The sequence below is a fragment of the Pinus tabuliformis genome, chromosome 2_2 (genome assembly GCF_031772625.1).
Source record: "Pinus tabuliformis cultivar Carrire ecotype Pingquan chromosome 2_2, CPIR1, whole genome shotgun sequence".
In the NCBI taxonomy this organism is placed as follows: Eukaryota; Viridiplantae; Streptophyta; class Pinopsida; order Pinales; family Pinaceae; genus Pinus; species Pinus tabuliformis.
In genome coordinates, this window is record NC_142300.1 from 1247752496 (window position 1) to 1247774327 (window position 21832).

A 21832-nucleotide genomic window follows, 5' to 3' on the forward strand; every position below is an offset into this window, starting at 1 on the left:
CGGCTAACTTTTTATACAAAACAGTTCATCTTTATTGAATTTTTTTCTTATAGCGATTGAATGATCTTTATTACCAATTGCTGTAGAAACTATTTTAGATCGCATAATTGAACGATCAAATCTAGGGGTAGTTTTAGAATTAGATATTTCTGTTTATTAGAATACCATTGCATGTCGATAAATTAGACTTAGAATAAAAGCATTTTACTTAGAAGTTATTAGAAAGGAAAGATCAATTCTCAACACACACACACATAAATTGGGAAACTGGTCCCATATCCCCAGTCGGAACTACTACAACAAACGGAAAAGGAGCTGCTAACCAAGGTCCGGACCGGGTGGGTATCCCCCTTGTTGTAGACCCGATTTTCGGGGCTTCAACAGACCTGCAAAAAACCACTGTCTACCTGCAATAAAATATTAAATCATAGAGAAAGATAGGTGATCAGGCTCCCCTAATCCAAGAATTATGTAGAAAAAACAAGTAGTTACTATGTATAACAAATCTACGGAGAAAATAACAAAGTAAAATTTATTTGTTACCTGCGGGAGAGCAGTGGTTGACCATACTAACCAGCAGTGTTTTAATCACAACTTCTTTGTTTTTCGTTCAAATTGAGTGATTCCAAAGCCAGATGAGAGCTAATTCAAAGGTATAACTCCAATAAAAACAGGTTTTAAAAATTAAATTATATGATATTTCAATTTTACTTAGAACAACCTGCATAACAGAGTCATTTTCGATTACTCCACTTAGAACAACAGTGGATATTTTAAGCATAGTTTTTTCGTTTCATGTCAGATTCGAATGATTCAAATTGGAAATGAAATTAGATTCATTTATTTATCTCCAATAGAAACATGTTTTTGAGAAAATAAGAATTGATAGGTCAAATACTCTAAGGAACAGCCGGAAAGACAGAGTTTTAACAGTGTTGATTTACGATAGACAGTCAGTATTTTGATCATACTTTCCTCATACGATATTGAAAATGAGTGATTAAAATTGAATTGTAAACTAGATTCATAGGAGAATATATCATAGAAACAGGTTTTAAAAATTCAGTCATTTAGGCCTTCAAAAATGGACTATACCAACTCTATTTCTCAGCTACTTGCTAGACACCTTGTCAATGTTTTGGTTCTAACGTTTTCGTTTCAATCCCAAATTGAGTGTTTCAAATTGGGTTGGAAAGTAGACATCAAGGGATACTTAGTATAGAAACATATTTTAAAAATATTGTCATTTAGCCCTTCAAAAACTGACTGTACCATCTGTGTTCTTGAGCTGCCTACTAGTCACCTTGTCAATGTTTTGGTTCTAACTTTTTCGTTTCAAATCCAAATTGAGTGATTCAAATTGGGTTGGAAAATAGAAATCAAGGAATAACTAGGATAGAAACATGTTTTAAAAATATAATCATTTAGGCCTCCAAAAACTGATTGTCCCATCTGTGTTTTCAGAAATTTCATCAAGCCCACAAGCCAAAAAAATATGATATTCAAGCATTTTTTTTCCAATTGGTGATAAAAATGAAAATGAGTGTTTGTAGAACTTGTTATCACTTAAGAATTCTAATTTCAAAACCACTCACATTAGTTTGATGGTAAAAAAAAAAAATTCAGTGCTAGTCTAGCTTTGAGTTTTTGTTTGCCTTAGAGTCTGAGTCTAAGGAGTTCACTATGCATCCTCATTCTTCACTGGTCTCATAATTTACACAATTTCCATGTGTAAACTTTGTTCAAAGGTTATTATGTGCTACAAATCTCCTTAGATGATTTCGTAGCGCATAAGTCAGTTTTAAGTGTTTTCGCAGCGCAACATGTTTCTGGTGATTTCGTAGCGAAACACGGTCTAAGTGATTTTGTGCTGATCCATAGCAAATCTCACCCAGCTGTCATACTTATCAGAATCCGCTGTGTTTTAGATTTTTAGGTGTCGTTGTATTGGCACATGTTGCAGTTGTTGCTGAGAAGGAGACAAAGGGTTCTGTTTACTATCTGAATGCATTTAATGGAAAGTTGCTTGATGGCATCAATCAAAAGATTCAGTTATACAAATGGGAGCTTCGTGATGATGGTTCAAGAGAATTCCAGTCTAAATGTGGCCATCATGGGTACACTACAGCAGCAGAGGCCATAATATTATTAATGTTAATAATACCTGGTGTTGGAGAGGTAAATCCCCTCTACGGATAGAGGCGATCCCTACTAGCCCAGCACGGGTCTAGCAACAATCAGTCAATGCTACTATGCATGTTCCTAATTGCAATTAAACAAGAGGTAAAGAGCACCTACTTGGATTCCAGCGCTGTTGTTTGATGAAGAGATGCCACCTTCACTCCTTCGCTTTGGCTGGTCACGATCCTCCGCGATCTCCGCGAATAGACACCTGCACACACGAAGAGGAAACAAACACAAGCGTGAAATCTAATAAAAGCAACCATACATCAGTCAGAAAAGATGTAATTCACATTTAACCATTGCATAGACAAATGAGAATGGAACAATAATAGCAGTCATCTATTATTAATCAAACAGAGAAGAGTACAACCAAATGTTCTGACGTCGGTAACCTTCTCAGGAGGGGCCAGTCAGCAAGTGTCTCAAGCATTCACCTTTGGAAATGATTCTCCCAAGACAAGAAACTCTCTCTCTCACACAAGCAACACAACACAACCTTCCCTAAGCTATCATGCACTTCCACACTTAGCACACCAAATACCTATAGTAGCAGCAATCTGAGCACTATAAGCTCTACACAATCCAAGCTATTCCAAACTAGCTGCTCATGGTAATGGTGGAAGTTTATATAGGAGAAGGAGCCTCCTAAAAAGGTGGAAGGATGAGCTTATCCTTGAGGGAAGTGGTTGCAAAGAGTCGAACAGACATGCCATAGAAGGGAGTCGATACTCACAAAGCCAACAACCAAGCCTGGAATAATCTGGAAGGCTGGCTGTTGGAACAAATTCGCCCAAACAGGATCAGCGCGGATTATAAGGCGACTGACGCGCTGACGTCGCGCCTCAATAACTAGGAAAGTCATGTCAGCGCGACCCAATACAAAGGAGAGGTGCGCTGGCTCATAAAATGCGACCAGCGCGGAAAAGTGATGTGATTCCGCGCTGGCAGCGCACTGAATATACTGAGAGCCGCCGGTCAGCGCAGATATTTTAGAAACAGATACGCTGATGAGTAAAACTTTGGAAAAGTAGGTTTTGGGCCAGTTCAGAAGGCATGAACTTGATTATTGTGAATTCTTGACACAGTAGGGTGAATGACAGGGAGACAGTGACAAATTACTGTGTAACAGATGCCCCCTAAAGCATGAAGACCGAGAGAGTGGGAGGGGTGAAATGCTTTACAACGCTTTGCCGAACTGGAACACCACCAGGAAGGACCGAATATCTCTGATAATCAAGTACACGCAGTCTAGGCATGGGCGTAGCCATCCAAAAGACATGCGAAAAGGTCTGTGGAATGGACGCAGCCACCCAGCTTAAAGGGACCAGAATAATGATAAGGTATGGTCGCAGCCATCCATGAAGACTCAAGTATGGGCGCAGCCATCCATCAATGAGTCATGTAATGATCATCCACAAAATCGCAACCTGGACCATAACAGACAAGGATCCAGGGTCTTGCACTCCGTCCCGACCCGAACAAAGTACAAGTTCAAGCATGTGAATACATGAGCTGGAGTCGAACATGCATGAACATCGTCTGATTACCAGTCAATGATGAAAACTATTAACAGACGCGAGAGGTACCACCAATAATGACAATGGCCCTCAAGGCACTATAGGTACAATCCACGGCATGTGAATCAATGAGCTGGCGTCGAACACCCGCGGAATCATTCGATCGGAGGCCAATGATGAAAACCTCACGTCGAACACGAAGAACCTGCCATTGAGGCATGCAGGCTCTAAGGCACCTGAAGGGAGTCTCTAAGTCACCTTCCCGGATAATGAGCTGAAGTTGACAGGAGGTAACCTTGATCGAAGGTGGGCCATAATGTTTCCCACATCATCGACACGAGACAAAGGAAGATTAGTGTGATGAATCAGAAGTATGTGAGGCGTCAAGGGTAGGTTGTAACTCTGCAGAGGTCAACTTCTCTTGAACATATCGGTGGCACGATAGCGGACTTGGCAGTATTTGACATCAAATGAGCAGGGGTCATGGTGACAAGGCAATGAGCAGATGAGAGGTCAAATAGGATAACCCAAACCCACGGAGGCCAGTGAAAAACAAGATGAGATGGTCCCACCCAGACACGAAGCAGAGGAATGCCATGTTTAAGAGCGACATACTGCCGACACGACTATGATTACAGTTCCATTTTCCCCACCATTTCTGGCAGGTACCCCGATTATTTTTGGATGACAAGCTTGACGGGGGTAGCATATGCTTGAAAAAGTGTTATTTCGACGATACCCGATGTCATTTAAGTTTTAACGAGTCTGACAAAGGAAAAACTTGGCGTCTTTTCCTGTTTAGAGAGTCTGAAAAGACAACAGAAAAGAAAACTCCAGGGGGTCCTTTTTCGTAAATTTGTGTCTCTCGAGCCCGAAAAAGTATAAAACAATACTCGAAAGAACCGCCCGACCAAAATGATCGAGGAGTACTTTTCGTAAATAGTGACTTCGACCCGAAAAAGTAGAAAAGCGGTCAGAAGTATGTCGTTTTGGAGCCAAATAACGAGTTCGAAACGACAGAAACCCGACAATCTTTTCGAGTTTAAACGGTCGAAAAAAGAGCTTTAAAGGCGACCACCTCTCATTTTTTTAACGAGTCGAGAGGGGGACTCGGCAATCTTTTCATCTTTAAACGGTCAGAAAAGAGCTGAAAGCAGACCTCCATTTTTATTCTCTTTAACGAGTCAAAAAGGGAAAAATACTCGGCAATCTTTTCACATTTTACGAGTCAAAAAAGAGCTTAAAGAAGACTCGTCCTAGAGGAACGAGTGGTATAAAGGGTAGCAACTGGTTCCGGTAATGGTGGAACTGTTCAAAACATGTAATGGTTAAGAGGCTGGCTAATAAAACCACTCATCGCTGCGGTTCCTCAGGAAAGGATAAACAACCAAGTGAGAGCATATGATCAGCCTAAGAGATGGTAGCAATGGAATGAAACAACCAAGGCTCATCTAGCAGAATTCAGCGGATAAAAATGGCAATCACTAGATGTAAATCGGGTATGGGTTCATTTTTACACAAGCTTGAACCGTGGAGAACTTTGCTTGGATTCGGTTTCATGTTTACACAAGCTTGAAACGAAAAACTATGCTTGTTATAAGTTCGCATTCCCCCAGCATAATAATGCAAATCGAGGTACATGCCCCCCAAGCTTCATTGCATTCGACAAAGTGGATGGAATGAAGGTTCACTTTCGAGATCTTGGAAAGACTCGACTGGGATTTTACGAGATCTTAATCAAAGACTCGATCTGAAAAGGGGGTTGTTTCATTTTTTAATGAGGTTGACACAGTAAAAGAACTATCCTCATAACCCTTGTTTCATGACAAGATCAGGAACTATGCTCGACCACCTTGTTTCGTTTTGTAACAAGGTCGCCACAAGATCAGGAACTATCCTCGGACTAAGCCTAGTTTCATTTTTTAAGGAGCTTGACACCGGAAAGGAACTATGCTCCGACCGAACTTCATCATAATGAATGGGAAGTGGAGGCCCCCAAGAAAGTGGTTCTGGAGGGAAGGCCGACATCTTGGAAATCAGGACCTAATGCCCCCAGGACACTATGCACGATGGTGTCATCACTGGGTACGGGCACGGGGTAGGTGGCCACGTAGTTGATTTGCGGCGAGGCAGCTGCAACTTGTGGATGAAAGCCAGGAGGGAAGGACGAGTGCGCCGGAGGGGCTTGTGGACGAACGAACGATAATTGATCGAACGTCACGATTCTTCCATCGTGTGGAAAACAAACCACAGGGAAAAGTGAAGAAACAAGGGCTCCCATGGCATACACATAATCACGACCAAGGAGAAGACTGAAGTCTAAAGAACCTTGGGTAACTGAGATGTCTATATAGACAGTCTTTCCCCCCAAAGTAATAGGAAACTTTGGAAGGATCCCTAATGGCTGACTCGTTCCTCCGTCAAACGCGGTGAGATGCGGTGCGACAGGTACAAGCGATGGGGAACCCAAAGCTCGCCAAGTAGTAACGGGCATAAGACTAACCGATGCTCCTTCGTCTAACACAGTGCCGGGCAGCGCCTTATTGCATGCATAGGCGGTGACCCAGAAAGGCACATGGGACGGGAGGGGAGGGGCAGTCAAACGACTCCAATCAAAGGAGATGACTGAACTACTTGGTGGGGGAACCATATGGTTGCCCCCCCGCTTGGGAAGAACCGAATCTGAACTCTCCGGAGCAGTTGCAATAGGAGAACCTTTATCAAGCTCAGGAGAATCTGAGGAGACGAGGAGAACATGAGAATTTTGCTCTTCCGGAACAGAGTGAGCGAGCGGCGAACTCGAGTCAACACTCTGTCCGACCGATGACTGGTCTGGGACAGGCTGGGAACAGCCGGTTTCAGGAAGAGGGGGCTGTACAAGAGAAGAATCTGAAGTAATCTCTTGGTCAGCAGGGACCCGACCTGCAGTCGCAGAAATACGTTGATAACCAGCGGGAAATGGATTCGGAGGAGCAGCAAGACTTTCGAATACAACGGAGGCTTTATCCATGAGTGGACAAAGGTGAAGGGGATGTTTGGCTTCACAAAGTCGATAGGGGACTCGAAGCTTCCCTTTCTCCTTACCATTCCCAACTGATGAGGTAGCATCGCCATGATCATCAGTGGACGATGAAGGGCGGGCCGGTTCGTGGGACCAAACTTCTAATACCCTGGGAATGCCAGGACAATCACGAAGCAGATGGTCCTCCCTGCATAATCGACAAGGAAACTTAACCTTCTGCGGAGGAGCAGAAGGTGACCCGACTTCAGGTGTACTGGAGTGGATAGCTGGACTTGAGAGGGGGACTGTGTGTGTAGGCTCTCCCTTAGGGGACTTCTTCTTCTTGGTCTTCCTCTTCTTCTTCTTAGCCACCTGGTTACTCACATCGAGAATTTCACCAGGCGAAGTACAAGAGGACGACGTAGAAGTAGGCGTCGAAGGGGAGAGATCCACCTTAGGATCAACATGATGTTGTTCAAGTGGAGGGACTGATGGACTAACAGCTGATACGGTAGGGACCAAAGAGGTTGAAAACAACCACACAGGCAACCCGACAGTTAACCCTGGTAGGGACAACGTCGCCATATACGGAGCACCAACATTCCCAAGAGGAGGGAATTGTCCTGGATTCCCATTAGAGGGGGAACCTGGGTTAGTGAATCCCGGAAAAGTTGCCATAGCAAACGAAAACGAAACCTACTCAAGCTAACGCACAAAAGATCTAACCAGGTGATGTTATCGTGGCCGAATAAACTTTTAAGACATAGGAACCAAACTTGACCTTTTCATGTTTCAAGAGTCGAGAAAAGGACGAAAAGATGACTCCAGTCTCCTTCGAATGTTTAATGAGCACGAAGTGACAAGATGCTCACAGGCACCTTTTCATTTAGGGAGTCTGAAAAGGATCAAAAGTGACTGCTCTAGAGACTCTAGGTATAGGGTTTACCAGGCGACCCGTAAAACTGCTTATACACCTTAGCAATCATATGAGAGCCAAGGACTTTCCGTACTGCAGTCAATCTTCCCGAATGCTGTGTTCGGTGTGTTACGGTTCACAAGGCGGCAGACTCAGCTTCCTATGGATAAAGGATAAAAGCCTAGTGGGGTCTCCCTATATACGCGACGGTACGTGGGAGCACAGTCCGTGTTAGACCACTATCGAGTCACAGAAGGAGGAATCACCCAACCATAATGTGAAACAACAGTGACTATGTTTAAAGACGCCGGAACACGTCTCTAACCTAGACCTCTAGATATTTGCGTTTAGTTCCAATGCGTTTTTAGGTTAATTCAGTTCATTTTATGGTTGATCTTGAAATTAAGTTTCGATTTCAGGCCCTATCGTATGGTCTCTCACAATTTCCTAGATGCAAGCTATATGCCAAAGAATACCATTTTGTTCGATGAATTCTAACTATGAGAAGGTTAAGAGCTTTTAATCAAACAATCAAACAATCTAATGCAGCTAATGACAAAGAAATGAAACTTTTCTTTTGATAATGCAAATCAACAAAATGCTCTTTCCTTTGATTAACTATTGAATGCAAAAGATTTTAGTTCGATTTTCTTTTCAATGACATAATGCACTTACAATGAATCTTGAGAGACAAGAACACTGAGCAAAAGAAAACAAAAATCACTCAATGAAGGCACACAAAGTTCCCAAAACATCCAAAAAAGATCTCCAAATCGAAAGGAAAAACCAAGTTCCGCACGAGCTATGTGATCTAAGCTCGGCAAGGCAAAAAGGAATTCAAGCAAGAAGGAAGCAAGTGTGAACTGATCGATCCAAACAATCGTGATTTATGCTTGGTAGTGAAGAAATCAAATCAACATAAAAAGTGGTTCAATAAAAAATCAACCAGCAACAAGCAGTGAAAAAGCCTCAAGCAAATCAATAAGAGGGTTGTGGATGAACCTTGAATAGACAAGTAACCCAAGCAAACGGTTTCTCGACGAAACTTCTAAAGGGCTAGGTCACATGGTCTAAAAACACAAGAGTCACTCGAATGAAATCAAAGAGAGAGAGTCCCTTAACCAAAAGCAATCAAAAAAAACTAATGAGGGACAAGAAACAACAGGGGATAAGAAAGATTGATGAATTCAGGAGATAAAGTTATAAAAACAACTTTTCAGGAATCAGCGCAAGTTTTACACTAAAAACCCATGTCAGCGCAATTTTTACAAAGACCACCCGCGCTGTCAGCGCGAATTTTGTCCAAAAAACCGAGCTGATCTCAGAAAAACATAGTCGTCGCGGGAATCAAGCTAGAAACCCAAGGTCAGCGCGGGTAGAAAGCTAGAAAGTGCGCTGACATCGCGACTATACACGTCTTTTCCGCGCTGATCCGATTTTCCAGGATCGTCACGACTGTTAGGCGTATTTACGCGATGAACAGGATGTTGCAAAAGGGTGAGCGCGATGTCAGCGCGACTGTTAAAATTAAATCCGCGATGGAGCTCAAAAATAGTGACAGGCAAATCAAAACTCCCAAATCAAAACAGCCAATCTTTCAATCAAACAAGGGCATTTCCCAGATCAACCCAGGAAACGCAAAAGACTGATAATTAATCCCCAAAATTTCAAAAAGAGAGCAATCAAACAAACTCAAAACAAGGATGAATGAAAAAAGGACAAAGGCCAGCTCCCCAGCGGAGTCGCCAAATTGTTGGAGAGGTAAATCCCCTCTACGGATAGAGGCGATCCCTACTAGCCCAGCACGGGTCTAGCAACAATCAGTCAATGCTACTATGCATGTTCCTAATTGCAATTAAACAAGAGGTAAAGAGCACCTACTTGGATTCCAGCGCTGTTGTTTGATGAAGAGATGCCACCTTCACTCCTTCGCTTTGGCTGGTCACGATCCTCCGCGATCTCCGCGAATAGACACCTGCACACACGAAGAGGAAACAAACACAAGCGTGAAATCTAATAAAAGCAACCATACATCAGTCAGAAAAGATGTAATTCACATTTAACCATTGCATAGACAAATGAGAATGGAACAATAATAGCAGTCATCTATTATTAATCAAACAGAGAAGAGTACAACCAAATGTTCTGACGTCGGTAACCTTCTCAGGAGGGGCCAGTCAGCAAGTGTCTCAAGCATTCACCTTTGGAAATGATTCTCCCAAGACAAGAAACTCTCTCTCTCACACAAGCAACACAACACAACCTTCCCTAAGCTATCATGCACTTCCACACTTAGCACACCAAATACCTATAGTAGCAGCAATCTGAGCACTATAAGCTCTACACAATCCAAGCTATTCCAAACTAGCTGCTCATGGTAATGGTGGAAGTTTATATAGGAGAAGGAGCCTCCTAAAAAGGTGGAAGGATGAGCTTATCCTTGAGGGAAGTGGTTGCAAAGAGTCGAACAGACATGCCATAGAAGGGAGTCGATACTCACAAAGACAACAACCAAGCCTGGAATAATCTGGAAGGCTGGATGTTGGAACAAATTCGCCCAAACAGGATCAACGCGGATTATAAGGCGACTGACGCGCTGACGTCGCGCCTCAACAACTGGGAAAGTCATGTCAGCGCGACCCAATACAAAGGAGAGGTGCGCTGGTTCATAAAATGCGACCAGTGCGGAAAAGTGATGTGATTCCGCGCTGGCAGCGCACTAAATATACTGAGAGCCGCCGGTCAGCGCGGATATTTTAGAAACAGACGCGCTGATGAGGAAAACTTTGGAAAAGTAGGTTTTGGGCCAGTTCAGAAGGCATGAACTTGATTATTGTGAATTCTTGACATAGTAGGGTGACTGACAGGGAGACAGTGACAAATTACTGTGTAACACCTGGATTGGACCGCCTGTCGGATTCTTCATCCTATGGTCCTTCACCAACAGTTCCATCAGAAATTTATGCACAACCAGCACAACCAGCGACTAAACAGAAGTTGCAAAGGGAGATAGTCCCACATCTTCGACTGGCTGGGCCAACATCTTTTGCCCCAATTATTGAAGCAGCAATCCGTATTGTGGAACAGAGTGGTGGGCAGTACCATGTTCTCTTGATAATTGCAGATGGACAGGTAACAAGAAGTGTTGACACTGACAATGGACAACTGAGTACACAAGAACAGAATACAGTCAATGCAATAGTGGAAGCCAGTGAATATCCACTATCAATTGTCTTAGTTGGAGTGGGAGATGGGCCTTGGGACATGATGCGGCAGTTTGATGATAATATTCCAGCTCGAGCATTTGACAACTTCCAGTTTGTGAACTTTACAGAGATTATGTCAAAGAATGTTGCTCAATCTAGGAAGGAGACTGAGTTTGCCCTTGCATCACTTATGGAAATACCATCTCATTACAAGGCCACACGGGATCTTCAAATACTGGGTCGCCGCAGAGGCAAGATGCCTGATAGGTCTCCTCTTCCGCCAGCACTTGGCAATGATAATCATGCTGCAAGGCAACAATATCAGCACGCAGACAGTTTCCAAACAAATAGCTCCCGAAATCATTTTGTTGATTCCTTTGCAGGATCTGCTCCTCCAGAAGCCAAGGATACACAAGATGCTCAACTGTGTCCAATCTGCCTGATGAATGCTAAAGATCTTGCTTTTGGATGTGGTCATCAGACCTGTTATGACTGCGGACAGAACATTGTTACATGCCCTATATGTCGCAGTGATATCACAACCAGGATAAAACTGTATTAAAGTCAATGCAGATTTCGCAGAAAGATAAATATCTATTATGACTTGGCCATCTGAAATATGCCGAATTGGGACTGGATTGGCATGGGTCCATGTTCTATTGTGTGGATTTGCACAGTAGCTACGATAAGGAGCTTTTTGGCATGCTTGAGCAAAGGGGCAGAGTGAAGACCAGAAGTGTGAACGTAAGGCCAATGTGGATAATTTAGTGCTTCGTTCAGGTGTCAAGACAGTAAAGCGGCGTGTTAAAAGGGTAAGTGGGGATTGAAAGATGAAATTTGTATTGCTTCTGCTGTACAAGATGGTATAAATCGTGGTGCACATGGTGTGACATCTTTAAAAGATGCAATGTCTTTTTCCAAGCATCAAGCGTTTTGGACTGAAGTGACTAGAAGATTTAAAGAGGAGATTGGGCACTATCTATCAACAGATAAGTTGTTTCAAAAGTTTAGGAGCATGAGGTACAGGTACTTGAGTATTAAGAAGAGTGATATCCAAGAATTCAACAAGCATGATAAGGACCTTTTCAGTCTACTTGAACATGTTTTTGGCAATGGTAGCTGTGTCACTTCTGATTCAGATATTAAAAGACAAGACAAATCTGGTGCTCCTTTTTCAGGCAATGAAATTAAAGATAAGGTATACAAACAGAGTAGAGTCGAAGACTGTGTTTTTGAAATTACACAGCAGTTTTGTAGCGCGCTACGAAACTGCTGTAGCTGCACGTTACAATTGAGTTGATCAATTATGATTGACAAAGCAACAAATCTTTTTGAAAGGTTTTGTCATCACACAGGTATATGGGAAAGACTTACAACACATCAAGGACGTGGCACTCATTACTAATTCAAGAAAATCAACATGGCTAATTACTTCCGAATATCTTTGAGGAAAACAAAGGCATAAAAACAGGGACAGTTTCCTGTTTCTCAGCAGAGGTAAAGGGATACGACATTAAGGACCAGTAAGAAGCTTCAAGCATCCATCACAGCTAAACTAAAAAATACCAATTGTCAGAGAATGAGCCTGTTTTCTCCTTTTTCTCGTAGGAGCACCATCTTGATTGTAATAAATGCTATGTTCAGCATGATGTAGAATTAGAATCCTAATTGTTTTAGGTTTCTAAAGCTGTCAATTAGTAGTCAGTTGTATTTATTAGTTAGTTAAAGGGTTAATAGGTGTCATTAGAAATAGACTTCGAATTCCCCTCATGCTTGAGGAGGAAACTCGATCAGTTAGAATAATAACTCTATATATAGCTGAAACAGCAAGGTAATCAGGGTTGGAAAATTTTATGATACAGCTTGTGTTTGGCTTATGTAAAGACTCATTTTCAGTAATATAATTTTGACTTTACTTCTCAGGATTCATGAAGGATTTCTTATGTTCAGAATAGGTGATCTTGTCCTTTCCATAATTTTTACAGTGGTATAGATGTATAATCACTCAGAATTCACTCAATGTGCTCTGATTTCCTGTATGCATTTATAAACTGTGGCCCCATATGAGTTATGTTCTGAATGTCTAAATGCTGAGTGCCCTGACTTCTATGTAAGGTTGAATTCACTGTTATATTGAGGTGTTGTTGACTCCATAAGCCCAATGGATAGTTGTTTAATGTATTTCCAGCATTCATATTTTTCACAGTTGTTCTATAAGAGTTAGCCATCTTATCTTTAATCAAAATCATTAATCCTTTAAGAGAGAGCCCTCTCAGGTTGAGGAGGCTAAGCCTCAGCCTAAAGTAGGTTTGAAATAGTTACTTAGAGTCAACCTGACCAGCAGCCTATCAGGATCTGATTTTGAGATAACATAACTATTATTTCCATTATAATTCATCTACATACAAAAAAAAAATAAAAATTTATCACCGATGTTGATTTCCACAACGTGTTGCAACAAAAACAACTATTTTTACTTCAAACAAAATGTATTTATTTATGTCCTTATTTATTTTATTTTTTACACTACCCTACTTTGATTTAAAAAAATGAATATGATTACGTATAAGTGTACTTCCAATGGAACCACTTTCGAAATAAGGCTTCATGTATGCACATATCCAAATTTGAAAAATGCATATTAATGAATATTAGGGTATGAGAAGCCAACTTCCCTTGCAAAGATGGTGTCAAAAATTGTTGAAGTATGGAGTGATACTGCAAACAAATGATAGAGTGAAATCAATCTTCAATATATCCTTTACTTTCTTGATTTTCCATAGCCATCATATCATGAAGTTCTTGAGATTTTAAAATGACTTGTTGATGCATACTAAAAGAAACCTCATTTTCTTCCATAGCTTCTACAATTTTTGAATTTGAAACATTCTGAATCTCATTGTAAGTTTTCTCTAATGGCACATGTGAGATAGAATGGGTGGGTGGCGCCAAAATGTTGAGTGATAAAATGTGTTTTTTCAACTCCTAATTATCTTCACATTAATTTTCAACCCAGGGACAATTTTCTATTTCAAGAGTGTACTCAGTCTGAGGCGGTCACTTGCTCAAGAGTAATGTTTTGTAGTATAGTGCTTAAAATGCAAAAGTAAATGAATGCTAGAAACAAAATCTAATCGGAACAACAAGAAACTTAAATGTTCTATAACTAAATCATTTAATCAAACAATCATCAGTTGAGGAATCAGTAATGATAACTCTCTCCCCTGTACACTGATGCAAATGAAAATCAATCATAGGCAAGATCTCCAATCTGAGAACTTAGATAGCAGTAGTCAGTGTCCTTTACAGTTGTTGATATTTCAATCCACACTAAAGAAAATAACTGAAAATGGCAATTCAATTGGAAATACTTACTAAAACACACTTACTGCAATATCAGTTAAAAGGTGAAATCAAATCCTTGCATGAAAGAGATAACAACAAAGCCTATTTGAACAGCAACACTAAATTAATGGAAATGAACAACAAAGCTAAATTAATGGAAATGAACAGCAATCTGAAATATAACGGAACAGTAAAGCTAATTAAGTGGAAACACACAACGACTGTAAATTAAACTGAATCAACAATCTTATCCTAGCAGAATGAACATTAACCACAGGTATAATAGGAATGGCAATCACAGTTATAATTGAACAGTAATTAAGTGAACATCAATCGCAGTTGTAAGTGAACTGTAATTAAATTAACAACAATCGCAACTGTAAATGAACAACAGAATCTAAATTAGACAGCACAATATTATTTCAGAATAAACAACATGACATTTTAAGCTATGAATAATAATCTTGCTATCAATGCAATCCAATCACGGTTTTGATATAACAAGGCGATTTAGCGAAATGTTCAGAAATAGAAGATTACTAAATAAAACAAATTAAAGAAATGAAAAGGAAATCAAACCATCACACGGAATTGTAAAATAAGGATACAAGAAACAAGTGGATCCACCAGGGCTGGGCCCTTAGCCTCTAGTGAAGCACCGCCGGATTACTTCAGGAGATGCAAAGGAACTGCAACTGTTTTTATATGTTAATCATTGCATAAACATTACAGTTGTTTCATTCTATGCTTCAGCAACAGGAGTCAACAATAACAGTTACAATTTCTCAATAGTAATTCTCCCATTCCTCCTATCCTACCCTATCTATCTCTACTCTAACAATCCATCTAATTCTCTTCTAATCATCCATCATGAATCATGAATCCATTAATTCCTTCTCTAATCTTTGTTCTCATTTAAATACACAGAGAGCAGAGAGAAGTTACAACATATATGATAACAATATGATTTCTATTACAAAATTGGATTATTCTCAACAAATTGATAAGCAAGATCATATCTGAAATATCTTTCCATCAATCATTCAACAGGAACAGGTTGAATTTGGCATTGTAACTTGGATAATTTGGAAAATGGCCACACAGAGAATCTGAGAAAAACGTCTTCAAAGAACCTTCCGTTTCTCTTAGTACGGACCGAATTTGGGAAAATGGCTCATGTCAAAACTAATTTGGTTCGTTCTGGACAAAACCCATGTTTTGGATTTTCCAGATTCTTCTCCATTTGCCCAAAACATCCAATGCAAAATCATCACTTCTTATTCCAGCAAATTTATGAGTTGGCACATTTAATGATGAGCTGGAGATTAAATCTTCAATCTGGAAAATATCTTGGAGGCTAAAAATGGTGAGTAATGTTACAACCAATTTATTAAAACCTCATAATTGGTAAGATCATGCATAATCATCAAGTTATTAAAAATAAAGGAGAAGAAATAATATTTGTTCATAAGAGCATAAATAATTATAAAATGGAATTATATGATAAATTATGATAAATGACGTGATAAAGAATGGTATAAATAAGTGTTAAAAAGTGATAATAATAATGACATATTAACGACCCAACAATTAACGGGGAGTGAACCCCACCCAAACCAACTGTTGGCGTGCAGGATTTTGACAAACCTAAGAATTGTTGCGTAATGGCCAACATAGACCCACTCAGCATTGGCCCTTTCGAAAACACCCATAGAGTGGATGAAGTCTCACCCAAGATGCTAATCGGTGATTGTCAGAACCAGGTTTTTATAGCCTGATAGGATTGTCGAAAACTTAAGACACTAAATAGGTTTGTGTAAATACTTTCCTTTGATTGGATAACTTTCAAAAGCAATGGGTCTTCTTTCTTGCATTAAAACAACACCAATTCCATCCTGAGGCATCACGTTCCACAATAAAGGTTTTTGTGAAGTTTGGCATAGCTAAGATCAGTGCTTGGCGCATTGCCTCTTTAAGATGTTCGAAGGCTTAGTTGCTTTTGGAGTCTAAGAAAATGCATCTTTCTTCAGTAATGTTGTTAGAGGTGTTGCTATTCTCTCATAATTCTTAACAAAATTGCGATACTACAATGTCAACCCAAGAAATCCTCAAAATTGCTTTATGGTTGTGGGTATTTTTCATTCTTTAATGGATTTAATTTTGATAGGGTCTACCTTAACACCCTAATGAGCTACATTGTGATCTAGATATTCCACTTCCCGTATGCCTAAGAAACATTTGGGAGTTTTTGTATATAATTGTTTCTTGAATAGTTTGAGCACCCTTTCAGCATGTTGAACACGATCCTTCCTTTGGAATTTAGGTTCTTTTGTAGGAGCCTTGTGAACCCATGCACTTTCTTCAGGCTGCTTACCTTTGTCATCTCCTGTCATCATACCGCTTCAGAGCACGATGTTTACATTCAGGTCCTCTTCGCGCGGCTCAGACCTCATCATTTGCAAATTCTAAGTGGGGGGAGGTTGGAGGATTTCTTTATCACGCAACTTCGCTATCAGTGTAGGGCAGTCCTCCATCTCATTATCAAACTGAGTACAATATAAACATGATGCTCTTGTTGGATTTGTATAATTGTGGGCATAATGCCCTAGCCCTCCACAATTGTAACAAATTAGCTGTTCGTGACCCCTTCCTGGTCCCATTCCACCTCGACCTCATCCGCGCCCCTGAAATCCAGCACGCACCATCCCTGCATTTGGATCGAGGGATCGCGTTTTGGTCTGCACTCTGTAGGCAAGAGTCTGATCCATCATCAGTTCATAACTTCTACTGGTGCACTCATCATGGCCTACCGACCTGCAGAAATTACAAAATAATTGATGGGACGTCTGCGCATACTTCTGCAATAGATGAAAATTATTTGTAGCGTGTTTTCCTCCTATCTGATAAATTGTGCACCATAATGCAGGCACCGCACTCGGCCTTGCTTGTGCTTCTGGTCTTAATGGCATTGGCCCTCGTGCCACTAGGTAGTTCGCAAAGACTAGACAATGGTCCTTTTCATGCCCCTGGCCTTTGCATTTTATGCACCATACTTCCTCGCACACTTCTCAGCGAGTTGTCTAATCCTATTTCAAACTCTACATTTCCAGACACAAATTTTGTAGTTGCGCGTGGATTTGTTGGACTCCCAGGCCAAGATCTTGTATTGGGGTCTCATGCAGTTTCATTGCAATCTCCAAAGCTTCGGCCTGGGTGGATAACTTCTGCTATGACAATGCCGTCCTTAAATGTGGCGTTAGTGATGCTACAAACCATCCGCAGTGTTGTATATCCGTCAAGGTCATGTTGTTTTTGTGAATCATACTCTTCAGTCTCTGATCTAGATCCTATGGGGTCTCGTTTGGGATGGGGATCTAGGGCCTAACCCAGGTTCAGAGGTGATTTAGCCAAAAAATTCCCAGTACTACTGGCCCTTACGGCAACAGTCTGCGGAGCATGGACAGAGGTCTCACCCGAAGTAGTATGGGAGGGTGCTAGAATGAGGTTCCCACACCCTGGAGATGTCTGATGGTTTCAAGTGGTCTGCGGCGCGCATGTCACTACGCGCACTTACCCATTCCCCGCAGCGTGTGATGCTGCCCTCGCACAACCCTACTCGGGGGGCCGAATAGTGTTATTACCCAAATACTTACTAGTAACCCGATATTAGTTGATTAACTTAGCTTACTTGTAGGTGTAAAGTATACTTAGCAATATAAGTTATTCATACAAGTGCGCGCAGTAAATAAACAGTACATTAGCAATTGATATCAAACATGTAATAACTTAAGAAAAGATATGTGGAATTCAGATAAAATTCTCTTTATTATTCTCTTCCTTCTGTTACAGACTCTATTCCACCTTATGCACTCAGCTACAAGGGTCTGCACACTTAGCTGCAGAGTCTACTAGGCCTCTGCGCACTCAGCTGCGGAGTCTATTAGGCCTCTGTGCACTCAGCTGCAGAGCCTATTCCTACTCTACGACCCAAGACACACTTAGATACTTTCTCTGCGCTTCTATCTCCTACTTTGCTCTTTCTTCTCTCCCTTTTACGCTTAGAGCTCCACTCTATTTATACAATCACATGGTCCGCAGACGATGGGTAGGTCGACATTACATTCAAAACTAGGGCAGACAACCCTATGACTCTAACATACATTTCGTGCCTGCAATTCGTGGAGCTTTAAAATAATATCAACTCAGAACTTGGGCTTTGAGCCCCAAAACATGTCGTAGGGGGATTCCATGCCCAACAAAATAACCCCACTCCATCATGAAGATCATTTTTCTCCTATCCTTGAGTGTGATCTTAATATGATGATACCCAGAAAACCCATCAGTAAAGGAATAGGCCTCCTGCTCTTCAATATTGTCTAACACTTCATATTTAAATAGTGTGGGAATGGGTCGTGGACACATGCATCATTAAGCTTCAACAGATCTAGAAAATCATTATTTCACCTTTTTGTTTCTTCTCTTGAACCACCATCGAGCTCACCCAATCAGCTTCTTCAACTGGTTCTTTGATGCCTCCCTCCAGCATCTTATCCAGCTCTTGGTGAACCTTTTCCTTGTATTTAGGATTAAGGTGATACAACCTCTATTTAATAGGCTTCGTGTCTAGCTTCAGAGTGATCTTCATAATCCCCAAATCACCAATTATGCCCTTCAAATTCAAAAAATTAGTAGGGAAGATATCCTGGTACTCATGGAGTAACTCAACAACTTCATCCATGGTAGCATTGTCCCAATAGTCTCCAATCTTTGCAAACTTTGGTTCTGCTTCAATGCATATGTTTAATTTCTTTGTCTTCAATGATGGGGTGATATTTGGGTTGTCTATTTGTGGGCCTTCGACTTTGCGATGCCCTTTTGCTTCTGGAATATTATGTTTCTCGAATCTTCATCTTCCTCTTCAGCAGTCACATTAAAGCATTCCAGTGCATGGTACAAGTGGGTGCTCCAATCTGGTTGGGTCCATTCCATAAGTTCTGTCAGTGTTCTGAAGATGACTACCTTAATATCATGTAGATCTTCATGGATGCTTTCAAAGGCGTCTTCAAAGCTGAAAGTCAATAAGAATCCTTCCCTTAATATATCCCATTCTTCCATGCGACGGCGGAGCTCCATTTCCAGATACTAGTTCATGGGAAATGTATCCAAAGTGTGGAAAAATATGTGTACCCACTTTGGTTACGGCTTTGTTCCCCATGCATTAGTCCATTTCGCTAGGTGATTGTGTGGATCATCCCTTCTATTATATTTCTCAATCAATCTAGTGTTAGGACATCCAAACCATAACCTCATCATTCTTCTATAATCTTGCCATCCAGCAAAACTGTCCTTATGCGTACCCCACCATCGTGTGGGTGTAGCACGCAGTGCAAATTATATATCTTGGAAGTGGTGATCCTCAAGGAATTCACGCTCAAAGTCATCCAAAAATAGATATACATTAGCTAAACCATCATAATAGCGTAATTTCCTTACCTCTGATGAAACACAACGCAATGACTTCATCATCATATTGCATCGCAATGTGGACACTTCATGCAAGCAATTCTACCAATGCTCTAATTCCTCGTCTGAATCAGAGGTGCAGGAACTCTCCTGATCTCATGCAAACCCCCCATCTGCCATTAGATTGATCCAGTCCTAATCTCGTGCTGTTATTTTGTAGATTTGATCCAGTTCATCATCACTTTCTTCATAATCGCGGACTGGTTCAGTATAGCGCGCCCCTTCTACAGGGTCCAACGGTACTACGACCTGAAGATATTTTATTTCAAATGACATTGTCCTCTTCTTCTTAAAATTGATGACCTCATTCATATCAATGGCCCAATAAATTCCTAGGAGCGAGGGGTATGGATTACTGTCATCGACGATTTCTATAACCTCAAAGTTGGCCATCACACTCACACCTTCTATATCAACTGTTACTCCATATTATCATTCCATGGTGATGATTTTCCGTTGGTTCACCATTCTGAGTTTAATTGGAAGACCACTACAGTGTAGGTCTCCCCATTCTTTCCCATTTTTGTTTCGGTAATACATTCGCATCAAAACCCAGATCCAAAATGACCTAGTCCATTTCATAATCATCTATCTACACGGTGAGCCTCATCTTGTGCCCCGTTCTTGCCTTATGTTTGCCAATCATTCTGACCACCCGCTGTCCTTCATGGACCTTCTCTTTGCTGGAGCATTTGTTTACTAATTTTTGCAAGCCTTCCACATCTTTGCTATCGCGCAACAATTTTACGCAGTTCTCCAAAAACGTAGTGAGTACAAAGGGATCAACCTCTACAGGAACGCTGGTTTCTTGCACCTTCCCCTAACTTCCTGAGGTGGGCACCTCAATGAATATTTTATTGGCTTCCATAAAATTTTCCTTAGTGTGATTTACATCAAAGCCAACTTCCTTCTTTGTGGCCTTGTGGACCCATCCATCCTCTTCAGGTTGTTTACCTTTATCATCACCAGTCACTATTCTACTTCTTAGCACTATATTCACGCTTTGATCTTTCTCGCGGGGCTCAAATATCATCATCTGTAAGTTTTGCGTAGGCTGATGAAGCTTTGCTTTCTTCTCTTTCATTTTAGCTATCATCACCAGGAATTCTTCTATAATATGGTCAAATTGGTTGTAGTATTGACATGACGGGCATGTCTGATTCTGGAATTCTTGTGCATAGTTCCCTTGTTGTCCGCAATTGTAACAGATAATATGACCCCGACCTCTACTAAGTCCTCCTCCTCCTCAGCGAAATCCTCATCCTTGATAACCTCCGCATGCCCCTCTGGTGCCTTGATTTGGAGGCTGAGTTTCTACTTGCATCCAATATGTAGGCGTTCTTTCCATCATCAACTCATAGCTTCGACAGTGGATTTCATCGTGACCCACAGATTTGTAGAAGTTACAGAACAATTGTTGAGGTGTTTAGACGAAATTTTGATGTAAATGACAATTATCCTTCACATGTTGTCCAACAACTTGACAAATAACACACTATAGCACAACCCCCACGCTCGCCCCTGGTGGGGCTTCTGGCTTCAGGGGAATTGGTCCCCCTCCTGTAATATAATTCGTGAACACAAGACAGTGGTGTTTATCATGCCCCTGGCTCTTGCACTTTAGACACCAGACTTCCGCACACACTTCTGGTTTAGTCTCCTAGTCCTTCTTCAAAATATGTAGTTCTAGGTGTAAGCTCTCTAACTAAGAGTGGATCTGCTATACCCCTAAGGTTGCATCCTGAATAGTTGATGCAAGCGATCTCATCGCAATTTCCAAGGCTTCTGCCTGGGCTGCTATCTTTTGTTATGACAGAGAAATTCTTAGGTGGGGCAGAATCGAAGCTATGAACCATTCATTATGCTAACTATTTGTGAGATGCATATGTTGTGTGTGGAGCCTGATTATCTTCTTTATTCAGAGGTATCGCCGCATTGGACTCCAGTTCGTAATGTGGTGGCAACTCCACTGATAAAATGTGCGCTGCTGGGGGGGTGACGACGATTATTTGGAGCCCCCCCTTGGTGGGGGATCGGTGGCAGTGCCCCCGAAGCTAAAAATAGATGTAAAATTGCCTTGTAAAATGTTGTAATTTCATAGTCAATCTGTGTCATTCATTAGGTAGAGATCTGACGGTAG

The 21832-nt window shown here is 41.1% G+C and overlaps 1 pseudogene; it reads left to right on the top strand.

Moving 5' to 3' along the window:
* LOC149198020 (E3 ubiquitin-protein ligase RGLG2 pseudogene) overlaps positions 1-11401 on the top strand; it is a 29583-nt pseudogene extending 18182 nt beyond the window's left edge.
* Positions 11402-21832: the final 10431 nt, after the last annotated feature.